We start from the raw sequence: 12,134 nt of genomic DNA on the forward strand, positions 1-12,134 counted from the left end.
CTCGGGCCGACTTTCGTCGTTTCCTCGTCCCCGATGCGCGCACGAAACGTCCCATGGTCAATCCCCAACCACCCCACATGACAAGGATCGTGCAACGGATCCTGGTGAAGTTTTAACACGATTCACCCAAAGCCCCGTATCGAGAATTCGAAAATTTATGATCACGGATTTATGATCCCTCCGGCTTCTTCAACTTTCGACCCTCTTTAATTCTATATCTCTATCTTGAAATTGCTATTTTTCCAACCTTTTAAACCAGTTTTTCCCCTTTGATTGTGCATCGCCTCGACATTTGGAAGCGTGAGGGATATTTTGAAAAAAATCAAAGAACCTTTTCTTTAACGTTTATGTTCGTTCCGTAGATTTGAATCTTTCTCGCAAAAAAATTATTATTATGTTTTATCATTGCATTGCATAATTCCTGTTCATTATTCGAGATGATTATTTATTGTTTTCAATATTTATTCGCACACACGTTTCCGTTTTTTCACTCGAACGAAAAAGTTGTTTTCGTCGCGTGCACGCGTCACTATTTTCCTAGATATTTGTAGTTATATTTCACGTAGTTTTATTTCTTTTTTTTTTTTTTTTAATTTTTTTTATTTTTCTTTCGTTCAATCAAGCGAATTACAACGAAAGGAACCAACGAAACAAAGGGCTCGATACGTTTCGTTACTGGAGGGTTCTTTTTTTTCTTTTTTTTTTAAATTTTCAAGAGCAAATAACAACTTGGATAAAGTTGAAACACGAGGAAAAAAAATTTCATTACTGTTTTCAACGTATTTACAAAAACCAATTAGCAACGCTTCACGCATTGCCCATTGAAAAATTTATTTCGAAAAAAAAATTTCAACAATAATCCCCAACATGTTCATATAACGTGCGTCAATCACGAAGTGTCAATACATTTCGCGAAATAACGAATCTACGAAATATACGGTACGCCGTATATATCGTTCATCGTAGCCGAACAAAACTGCGATAAAATAATTAAACTGCAAATTAAACGGCACTAAACGCGTAAAATTGGAAATTTGAGAAGACGAGCAACTCATTTATGTCCATTTGATCAACTGTTAAAATTTTCAGCCAGAATTCCTTTCGGTATCGCTTTTATTATTATTGAATAAGATTTTAATAAGTAAAGAAAAATGTACAATTTTTAAAAAATGGAATTTGTCTATTTCTTACAGAATCTTAATTTTTTATCTTAAAATTATCTCTTCTCTTATCATATTATTTTAATTTATGAACAAAATAAAATTTGGCTTCATAAATATACATATATATATATATCCTTGATGAAAAATATTAATTGTGTTACATTTAACAAAAATGATTATACATATTAAAAAGAGTCAACTATAACTCCGTTCGTTATATTTCTTTATTTTTTCCAACACATTGTGTAAAATTAATATAATCTTTTTAAATGACGAACGTATCAAGATGTAAAAATGCTCATTTGCATGTACACTTTATATTCCTTTCCTTTATTCTCCTTTTCAGATTCGAAATTCTGTCGAAAAGTTGGCATTAAAAAATTTTACATCGCATGATCACGCCCTATATTTCTTTCTTTCAATAAAAATTCTTATTTCGTTACGTTCCGCCCAACTCATCATCCCAACAATAAAAACATCGAAAAGAGGTCAAACGATTCGATCTCGCGTTTTCAATTTGAAGCTTTGCCATCTGTATACATCTTTCTTGTAGAATCTGGCCACTCTAGAAGCAGGGAGAATGACGTAACGCTTTTCGGTAAGAGGTCTGCGAGAAATCGCCGCTTACTTTAAAATCGTTGCATCGAATACTCGTCCTTTCGACGAAAAAAGTATTTCGATCGCTGGATAACTTTTAAGAAATGATAGAAATCGTACAATTTACAATTTAGAATCAGCCTCTCTTTTAATGGAAATATACAATATGAATTTCTATACATACCCATCAATATACATCCCATGAAAGATGGAATAATATAAATATTATATCTTCATTGTCCATTAATATATTCCTATAATAATCTATTATTCTTTCATTTCGGATTTGTGAAGCAAGCTTCGATCATTGTCGAATGTTTATAAACTTCAAATGTTCTCAAACTCATCCCCCATCGACTTATCTTTCCAAATCGAAACAAGCGATATTACAAATAAAAAATTTATCGTTTAACAAGCTCAAAACTTATCTCATAGTTTTATCTAATTCCAACGAGTTAAATAAAAAAAAAAAAATAAAATTTTCACAAATTTACGAGGAAGAAGAACAAGGACTAACATCTCTAATACACTTCGCAGCTCATAATACACTCGAACTTGATCTCGCCCGTTGCAACGACATCCACTCTCCTCCCCCGCCATCGAGTGTCAATCCTTGGCCGAATTCCGGGGGGGAGGGGTGCGGAAAGGATGGACAGGTTGAATTGGGCGGAATGATCGGGCATCGCGCAATTTGATGGAGTATCGGATACCGCTTAACAAACGGCAACTCGACGTTTCGATCAGATACAATTTTCGGAATTCGGGATTCAAATTCGGCGCGAGAGGGGGAGGGGTGGGCATGGAGGGGCGCGTGGACGGGATTTATCACCCCGGGATCGGTGAAAACGAGCGTAACACCGCCACCGGTGTATAATTGCCCGTATATCGCCCGACCCATCGGTCGCCGCCTGATAAACGGAATCATCGATCGCATCCCCCCCTCATTTTCCGCACGATTTTCGATTACCATTCGACGCGTTTACCGTCAATGGATAGATCGCGATGGACGATGCACGTGGGTCGAGGACGTTTGACAGGCAGTGGCGGTGGTTATATTGCTCTCAGCTTTCGACCAACCCCCTCCTCCCCCCCGTTTCTAGCAGAGCCAGTTTCAAAGTAGCCGCGATCGAACGCGAAAAGTTTATGCGCGCGCGACGATCCTCGTTTTTTCTGCACGGCTGATACGGTTTTTATGAGCGGTTTAAGTGCCATCCTTCTCGCCGCTGTGTGCCCACTCGACGAGTAGCTTTTCATCGCGTATAACAGTTGCGACCGAGTTTATGATTTTCGAGGAGGGAAAGATCGCGTTCACGTGTCGATAAGTTTATTCTTAAGGATTTATGGTTATTGCGGCGGGTCATTGAATTCGGAATTTGGTTGGTCGGTCAGGATAATGGATAATAGGGGGGGAGGGGTGAGCGGGTTCATTCGAGATGGAAGAAAATAGAACCGATACGCTATTATATTTCATACGGTTATTTTAAATTGGTGGTACGGTATACCAGTCACGAATTAATATCGATCCAATATAACGGAACAATATAAATACATAGGAAGAGGAAGGTATTCTTTTCTCAAGATTGTTTAAATTATTAATTATTTTTCTATAAAATAATTTTTACTTGATTTATGTTAATATGATTGTCATATATATTCTAATTAAACAAGATTCTAGAATGAGTTCAAATTGAATTCCAAGAAAGATACTTTAATAATCGAGTATATTAAATCCTGAATAAAATCTCAAGATCCCAAAAACTTTTTATCCTAGGTATCTTAATTGATAGCTTAACCAAAAATTTGAGAAAAATAATACGAATTTCGAATAGTCAAGTGTACTGGTTATCGTGTAAGCCAGCAAGAAAGTTAAGCTTCTCTAACGAGCTTCCGCTCGTCGTGCCATCCCTATGACGGTATAACACGAAGATGAGATTTGTTTTCCCTTCGTGGGTAAGCTTTACGCGATACACTTGTAATTTTTGCGCCGAAACGACGCAGTTGGGAAAGTTAAATGAAAAATTATTCCCTCCTCCGAACAATACCCGCCTTTTATAACATTATACGCCCGATAAGGAGCGTCCAACCACCCCGTGGAAGCGCATACGTGCGTCGAATTTCGAATCTAACGTTACAAAGCTGAATCTGTATCGGAGAAAAGTTTCCACTTCTTTTAATTGGACCAGTTTCTATTAACGGACCCCCCCCTCGCAACTTTTCCCCAAGAATACTGGATCTCGAGCCTTTGTAACGATATTGCGCTCTTTTCATTCTGAAACGTAATAAAATTTTCAGTTCATTTGATCACTATATTCACGTGAAAAAGGGTAGATAGAAATATAGCCAATGCTTAATAGCGTGGTGAGTAGAGTATTGTAAAAGTGGAGGGATATAATTAAGGTTCGTTCAGGGTGCCATAAATAATAACCAACAGTCATCCCGTTCCAATTTCTAAGTGATCGATCACACTTTTGGGAAAATGTATTACGAAACAGGGCAAGGAACACGCGAGCCACGAGTTAAAGTTAAAGCTTTCGTTTCTTAAGCTTTCGATGAGTTTTTCTCGAATATCATTGCATAAAACCTGCCATTCTCTATCACTGGTTCGTCCATCCGTGTGAGCGTAAATCCTCGTTTCCCTCCCCCCATATTTTTGAAAGGGTAAAACAATAATGGTTAAATCTTGGATGTATAACGGGGTTACAAAGGGGTTACGTTTATAATCAATCTCAATTTTCCTTGGGCCCGAGATTTCAACGGAGAATGGTTTATTGCATGGTAAATCACGGCGCGACCCGAATAACCGGGCCGATCCGCTCGTAAGAATGCCGTATTGTCGACCGAAAATTCATAGAAATTTCCCCCCATTTTTTCCTCCTCCCCCCTCCCCCGCGCGTTTGTTCAAACCCCGGCTCCGGCCGAATTGCTTACGATGTCGAGTGTTTTCAATTTACCTTTCCACTCGCCTCTCCTCCAACTTTATAAAACAGTGCTCCCTCACGATGACGAGAAGGCGTGTATCTTTAAGAGTACTCTCTTACCATTTTGTCGAGTAGACGCTGAGGAGCGCATAAATTGAGGAAGGTCAATGATTCCTGCTACCGTGCAGGAAAGCATCGATTCGAGGTTGAACATCTTCTTGGCTTGTGCTCGTTCAAGTTGCCACTTGGGCTTCCCAGGATTTCGTTGCTTTCGATGTATGTTTAAAATGGTGATCTATCGTTGATGGGGACGGCAAGAGAGAAAAATTAAATGGGGTAGAGGAGAAATTTTGTCCGTCTTGAATGAAATATTAAGATTTTTCAAGGATGTAAAAGAAAAAAGAAGAAGAAGAAGAAGAAGAAAAATACAATTATTCTGTTGAAAGGAAAAAATGTTATAAATAAGGTTTTATATTTATATGTATTTGGTAAATTTCATGATTATTAATAGAACGAAAAGATGAAATTATAATTTTAGAATACAGTAATGGCATATGATTTGAACAACAATCGGATCACTACTCGAATATTTTATATTACCTTATGACATAATACATTTGAAAATATATTTTGTATCCATTTATAAAGCATCAATTGAATTATCTTTCATTATTTGAACGATAAAATCATCGCTTCATTTCTGTGAATATTTTCATAACACAATATATTTTATATCTTTCTACAAAACGAATAAAGGATTGATTCTTTTCAATAATCCAGCCGAAACTTTCGATTTCTATAATATTCCTACTAATAAACTATTATTCCTTCATCGTGCATCCATGATCGACGATAAACGTTACACAGATTGTTATTTTTAAGACGTGTAATAGCAATTAAGAATAGTTTCTTTTTCTAGAATCCACTTATGTAATCATTGCGCTTATATAATCACATTTATTTATGATTAAACGAAGAAGAATGTAATGCGTCTCTGTATTGATTCCAGCGAACATTGCAAATGACTTTTACGAATTTGAATAATTTATTAAGACTCACGGCTGAATAGATTTCTATGCAAATACGTGGTCATAATTGAGTAGATCGTGGATGTGATTAAAGAGATGGAATCTAAATTGACTATTATTTAAAATATTAAGAGAAACGTTTCGTGTATTTTTCTATTTGTAAATTTCACGTAGCTTGATTAGAACGATTAACATCTTATTTTCATGACAAATAATTACATTTATACTCTAAAAGTTTGAGAAAAGTTGAGTGTTCGTTCTATCGTAGAAAATTTTGGGAATAAAAATACACGAAATAAATATGCATGTGTATATCTTGTATTGATTCGAATCGAATATTTAAATCTCTTTACGAGATATATTATTTATTCGACGGACTGTTAATAATTATTTCCAGATGCTTTTACGTTATTATTACTGAAAACGCGTCAAGTAAATTCAACAGATCGATCATACCTGGGGAACAAGAATTCACGGAAGAATTCCAATTAACGAAAAGTCAGTAAAGTTCAAGAATCCATCACCGTTCGACCTTGTGCATCTCGAAGATGAATTACGATACGTCGTTGGCCATCGATCAAGAGTAAACTTCCGAAGGCTCGATTGAACTTCAAACTTGGAAACTCTCTCTCTCTCTCTCTCTCTCTCTCCCTCTTCCCTTCTTAAACACAACTTGTGCGCGGCAAACACGGCTCTCCTTTAAACGCTGCAAAACTACTTTCAAAGGGATATTTGTCTCTCGGTGTACACTCGATAAACCTAAATCTCCGTTTCCCGCAATTACGATCCCCATTAATTTAACCAGCCGCTGATCAAAATTCATAATGTAGTTAACATTTGATTAAAATTCACAATATATACACAGTTATATAACATTGTTCCCCCCCTCCCTCTCCCGTTGTACCAGGATAATACTCGAGGAATTATCGGTGGATAATAATTGGTCGAGTCTGCTTTACTGTGTTTCCACGTTGGCTCATCTCGTCGTAAATCTCGTCGACCAGGACAATCGTTAGAAAGTTAATGGCCATGGAGGATCAAATTTTGTGTGTTTACGGCTTGTGGAAGAAGAATAGAAAGAAAAGCGTGGACGGATCGAGGGGATGGACGATTAAATAAAACCTGGGTATATCGAATCGGTCGAGCGAGAACGATTGTCTTTTATACAAATGGGGGTTACGTGGAACGGACGTAAGTGACAGTTGATTGATTTCACTCGATCGAATAATGGGAGAATGTGTGCAGGGATTGCATTATCCGTTTCCTCGTTTACGGCGTGTGAAAGAAAAAAAATTTGCAAATTTTTGTCGGCGGAAATTCGCGCGATACGAATAATTTCGAGATGAAGATAAAGAAGGCATCGTATTTGTTATAATATTCTGTGAAAAGTTTTTTGTATAGAATTGTTTATATTACACAGATGTGGATTAATTTATATATATATATATATATATATTTTGCATATGATTATTTCAATATATATTGTTATTGATATAAAATTTATAATATATTTTTCGATATTACGATTCGTTATTATTATTATTTCAATATTTTCATATTATTTCGAAAATTTTAATATCGCGAAATGTGATATAAATATAATATAAATATTTATCTGAAGTGTTTACCGGAAATGTTCAAGTATATGGTTCAAGAATAAACGGAAAGTTTAGAATCGTTTAGATCTAGTTATTATTACGTTATTATTATTTCTTTAATGAAAGTGTAATTTCTCTAGGTAATGGAAATAAAATACTGCGTCTTTGTTAGTACTTTATTGCGCTTAATTAATCCCATGTAAAACGATGTCGCGTTACACGACACTTTAGAATTAAATTATCGTGTCGTAGGGGGTGGGTTACGTGCACGGAAAGTAAAATAATTCCGTTAGTATCCTTCTTTGATATCGTTTACTGGTTCCACACTAGTCAAGATAAAGATATTTTCTAATAAAAAAATATGCAAAATACGCGTGAAACAATTAACGTGGACTCGTATTAATTTTCAAATTATTTTCCAATTTAAAATATTCGTTAAAAAAAAAAATTCATAGCTCTTCGTGAATCATATTTTCTTTAAAACAACAGTGAAACAGCCATTTTTGTTTTAAAAAAAATTAAAATTGCATTTCATCTCGAAACAAAAATATTCTCACCGTATTAATTACAATCGATTAAGCAACAATTCCACTCAACAGTTCTTTTATTGAAAAAAAAATACATAATAAATCAGAAGTACTTTTCCCAGAATAGTATCATCGAAATTCTTCCCTGAGAATACCTATTTGCATGTGCCCTAGTATAACAACCCCATTCAGTCATTCTTAATACCGAATTTATTAGCCCGAACTTTATTATTACACAACGTGGCTTCGGTTACATTTTCAACAACCCTTTTATGCGGCCATTAAAGGGAAAATTACAGGCCGCGACAACCTGTCCCGTGTGCAACTTTACACCTTTCCAACATCGCGTGCCTTGGTGTACTTAAAGTATTGGTAAGAAGAAGAAGAAGAAGAAGAAGAAGAAGAAGAAGAGAGAGATGTCGTCTTCTTTTTCGCCGGTGTGACACTCATTAATCCACGCTCGTGGTCGCAAAATTATTTAGACGTTATGGCAGATAGAGACCGCTGTTACGGCTCATCATCTCATCAAGAGATCTCGTTGAAGATAATTGTTTCGCATTTACATAGTTAGCCTTCATTGCCGGCCGAAATAACGTGGACGATTAACCCATCTGTGTAATTAAAGTCTTCGTGACAGGAGAATCTTTCAGCTCGGTTTTCCTTCTTTTTTTGTCATACTTCTTTTCCTTTCTTTTTTTTTATCGAATGATTAAAGTTTAACGATAATTTTTTAGGATAATAAGAGCTCTTCGTGTTGGGAAATAAGAAGTTTCGTTTAAATTATTTAGCGTATAATTGAGTTTTGTTTATCTAAATTGTATACAAATACATTTTACTCAAATAAGTATGATAATAATTGAAATGGTTTATAGATGTTTATGCTTGATACAAGAAATTTATCTCATTTTTCAAATGCGTATTATACATTTGAATGTACTTTTCTATATCTTATATATTGTGTTTCAAAACCATAACCATACTCTATAAAAATATAAAATACATATACTCTTATATTCTTAAAAAAAATATGATAGATAGACGAAGGATTGAATTCTTATTGACCAAAAAAAAGAAAAAGAAATATCACCAACGAAGGAAAAACAATTCCCACGTTCCTCACTCTTGTCTCGACAAATGTCAATAGGTCACATGGAAGACAATCTTCGACAATTCCCTTTCCTTTCTCATCAAAACTTAACTCGATAAAAAAAAAAAAAAGAAAGAAAAAGGAGAAACACAAGACACTCGAGCATCGTCATCTGACCGGTCGAAAATCCTTTTCACCCCGCAAACACGGGATTGATTATCCCACGTCCAAAGACCAAGCAGCCATCTCGAGACTATCCCTTCTAAACGCAATTAGAAGTCGCGAGATTGAGTCTTGATTTCGTTAGCCGAGGATCTTTCTTCCTGTTGTTTGCCTGCACGATAACAAGATTCCATAAAGATCGTAAACCATAGCTGTCTCCACAGGGAGAAAGAGAGGGAGGGGGGCGAAAGACGGTATTTTTCATTCTTCCCAGCCACGTGTTCTCCCCTCCATCCCTTTCCTCCTCAGGACATCTCCGTCGGTCCGCGGAAAATTGGTTTTCAAGAAGAAGTAATCTCGAGCTCCAAAGAGGTCGAATGTCCCCGCGGACGAGTACCTAATGAAGTGTACGTGAGAAACAAGTCATCGTCTGGTAAGAAGACCCGCGGGATGGCGAGCAACAAGGGTGTTGCGGTGGAGAATCTTCGGCCCGCTGGAAAAACAAGTTCGGCCAAACTTTTCCACAACCCTCCTTCGGATCCGCACGTGTTACCCACGGCGAAACGACTTTCGGTATCCCAACATTTTCTTTCGGAGGGGAGGGGATCATCGGCCATTCTCGCAAGTTTCTTGCCCAAGTTTATCTATTTGTGAAACGCGAACGATGGCGGCCAACCTCGCCCTTAAAAAGATGGCTGATCACGTTTCATTAGGGATGGTTGGTATATTGCGCCGTTGAAAATCGTTTGCCAGGGTTAATGTCAGGGGATATAAGAGAGAGAGAAGTCTTGTTTTTGTGTTTCGAAGTGGTTGGTCTTTATTTCTTCTGTCTTTTTTTCTTCCAATGTTGGTTGGAAGGTTTTAAGATTGAGAAAGAAGTTTTCGTGCGATTGAATTGGATCGAAAGATAATGAGAGAGAAATTACGTTAAGTTTTGTGGTTAATTTAAACAATTTTCTTAAAATTATCCTTCATTTTGAAAAAATTTTTCAGAAAATTTTCGATCTTCAGACATTAACACATATATATGTGCATTCTCTAGAACGTATGAATTTAATTTTAAAAATTTTCGTACGTTTAAAGAGAAACTTATGATACGTGCATACCTATTTCCACTGCAGAATAGGGTATTAAGAGAGAATTTTGTCGCCATCCCCAGAATTTGCACTATATTATATGGCTTACTTTGCAGCTGCATTCTCGGGCGTTAAAATTGATGCATCAAGGAAAATAAGTACGTGTAATAAAATGTTGAAGAGAATGGCCACATCCATAAACCTTATAAGGGCAAGCCTCGTGTCTTTTTAATATGAAATAAAAAAAATAAAATTGAAATAATTTTCCATAATATTTTTGTTCCCTCCCCCATTAATTTTCATGAATTACGATAATTTATTTTAAAAATGTATTTTCCCGTTCAAAAACATAAAAATTAAATATATAAACGTATATATCGCGTTTTAAATTACCGTGAAATTTCGAAGTAAAATTGTTCATTGAACGTTAAAAAAAATGTAATGAAAAATAAATGACGTTTTCATTATTTATAAAACATTTTTGCATTTTCAGATAAAATATTCAATGAATTGTGCGATGTGTCTCATCAAACTACTGGATTCATTAGATACAGCATCACAAGCTGTAATATTACAGAGGCGACATTTGCGACACCCCCTTCAAATGGACACGAGTTCCATTCCTCGAATATCCCCGAACAATGCTAACTATAACATCCAAGGCCATGAAAGCCTCTAAAACCTCAAATGACACTTACGTTGGGTCACCTCCCCCCATGAAACTTATATAGTGGACGGGTAAGGGCCCCCGTCGAGCTCTCGTGAGGGTCAAGTACCAAAACTCACCCCACTTATCACAATAACAGACCACGGTAAGCCCTAACAAATGAACGTTTCAATCCTTTGATATTCTCATTGAAAATAGAATTTGTAACGCCGTTGGTGACAGAATGATGGATCGTTTCGAGCCTGTATCAAGAACCTGTCAAGAGTGAACGATATTAAACAATATTAAAAAAAAAAAAAAAAAAAAAAAAAAAGAAAAACTGGAATACTGGACGTGGAGTGGATTTCTTCACTTTTATTATTCTTGTATTATACCACAGGAGGAATAATCGCGATATACGACGAGGAATGATGATTAGCGTGCACAGTATCATTCGTGACGTAAAACATTTTTAAACCCGCGAATTTCATTATTTCGCCTCATCAAAAAACCCACGAACGCTAGATTAAAACGCGATGATGTTCGACTAACCGGCGCAAAAGAGTTGCAAGAGTTTTTTTTCCCCGGGGTTCAGGGAAAATTGCAGAAAGCCGAGAAAACCTTAAAAACAAGAGGCGGGTAATCACGCGAGTATCGTAAAACCTGTGCCGGTGCGGTTACGCCCGCCACTTTTTCATCCCCCGTGTACATTAAAAGAACGCGATGGCCACGATGGTTTTTCCATCGTTCAAACGTTAACAAATCTCTAATTACCGAATTCTTTCAACGTCTCTTCTTATTAGGAAATCGTACTAACGCTTTTCGTGCTAATTAAACTCGCCGTGACCTGTCTCCCCATTCGAAAATCGATCATTATTACGTTTTCGTTTACGTTTTCCAAGAATGAAAGATAAAAAAGAACAGAGAGGAGATTAAGAGAAATGGAGAGAAACAGGAGAAAAGGAGACACGTTTTATTCAACAATTCGTTACGGCCCACGATACCTTTGTTCCACGGCGCGTCCCTGTTCCCGCCAACTTCCGGTTTGCAAACTTTAGCTACGTGCGCGCCATAAAACCGGCGAGCCGAACAAAAAGCGACGTTGCGAAACCCTCTTGTCCCCCCTCCCAATCCCTTGGCTGCAAGGACCGCCACTCGAAAGTAAATCCAACATGGTGGAACAGTGGAACGTGATAAATGCACCACTTCACCGACCGATGATTACCGATGTTGCATACGTGAGAGAGTTGGCGATAATTAAGCCGGCGTATGCGGTTTCGAGTGGCTCGCGAGCCTTCTTCTCTTCTTTCGTTTTTTGCAACTGTCTGATTA

Source organism: Apis mellifera, linkage group LG6 (assembly GCF_003254395.2).
Source record: "Apis mellifera strain DH4 linkage group LG6, Amel_HAv3.1, whole genome shotgun sequence".
In the NCBI taxonomy this organism is placed as follows: Eukaryota; Metazoa; Arthropoda; class Insecta; order Hymenoptera; family Apidae; genus Apis; species Apis mellifera.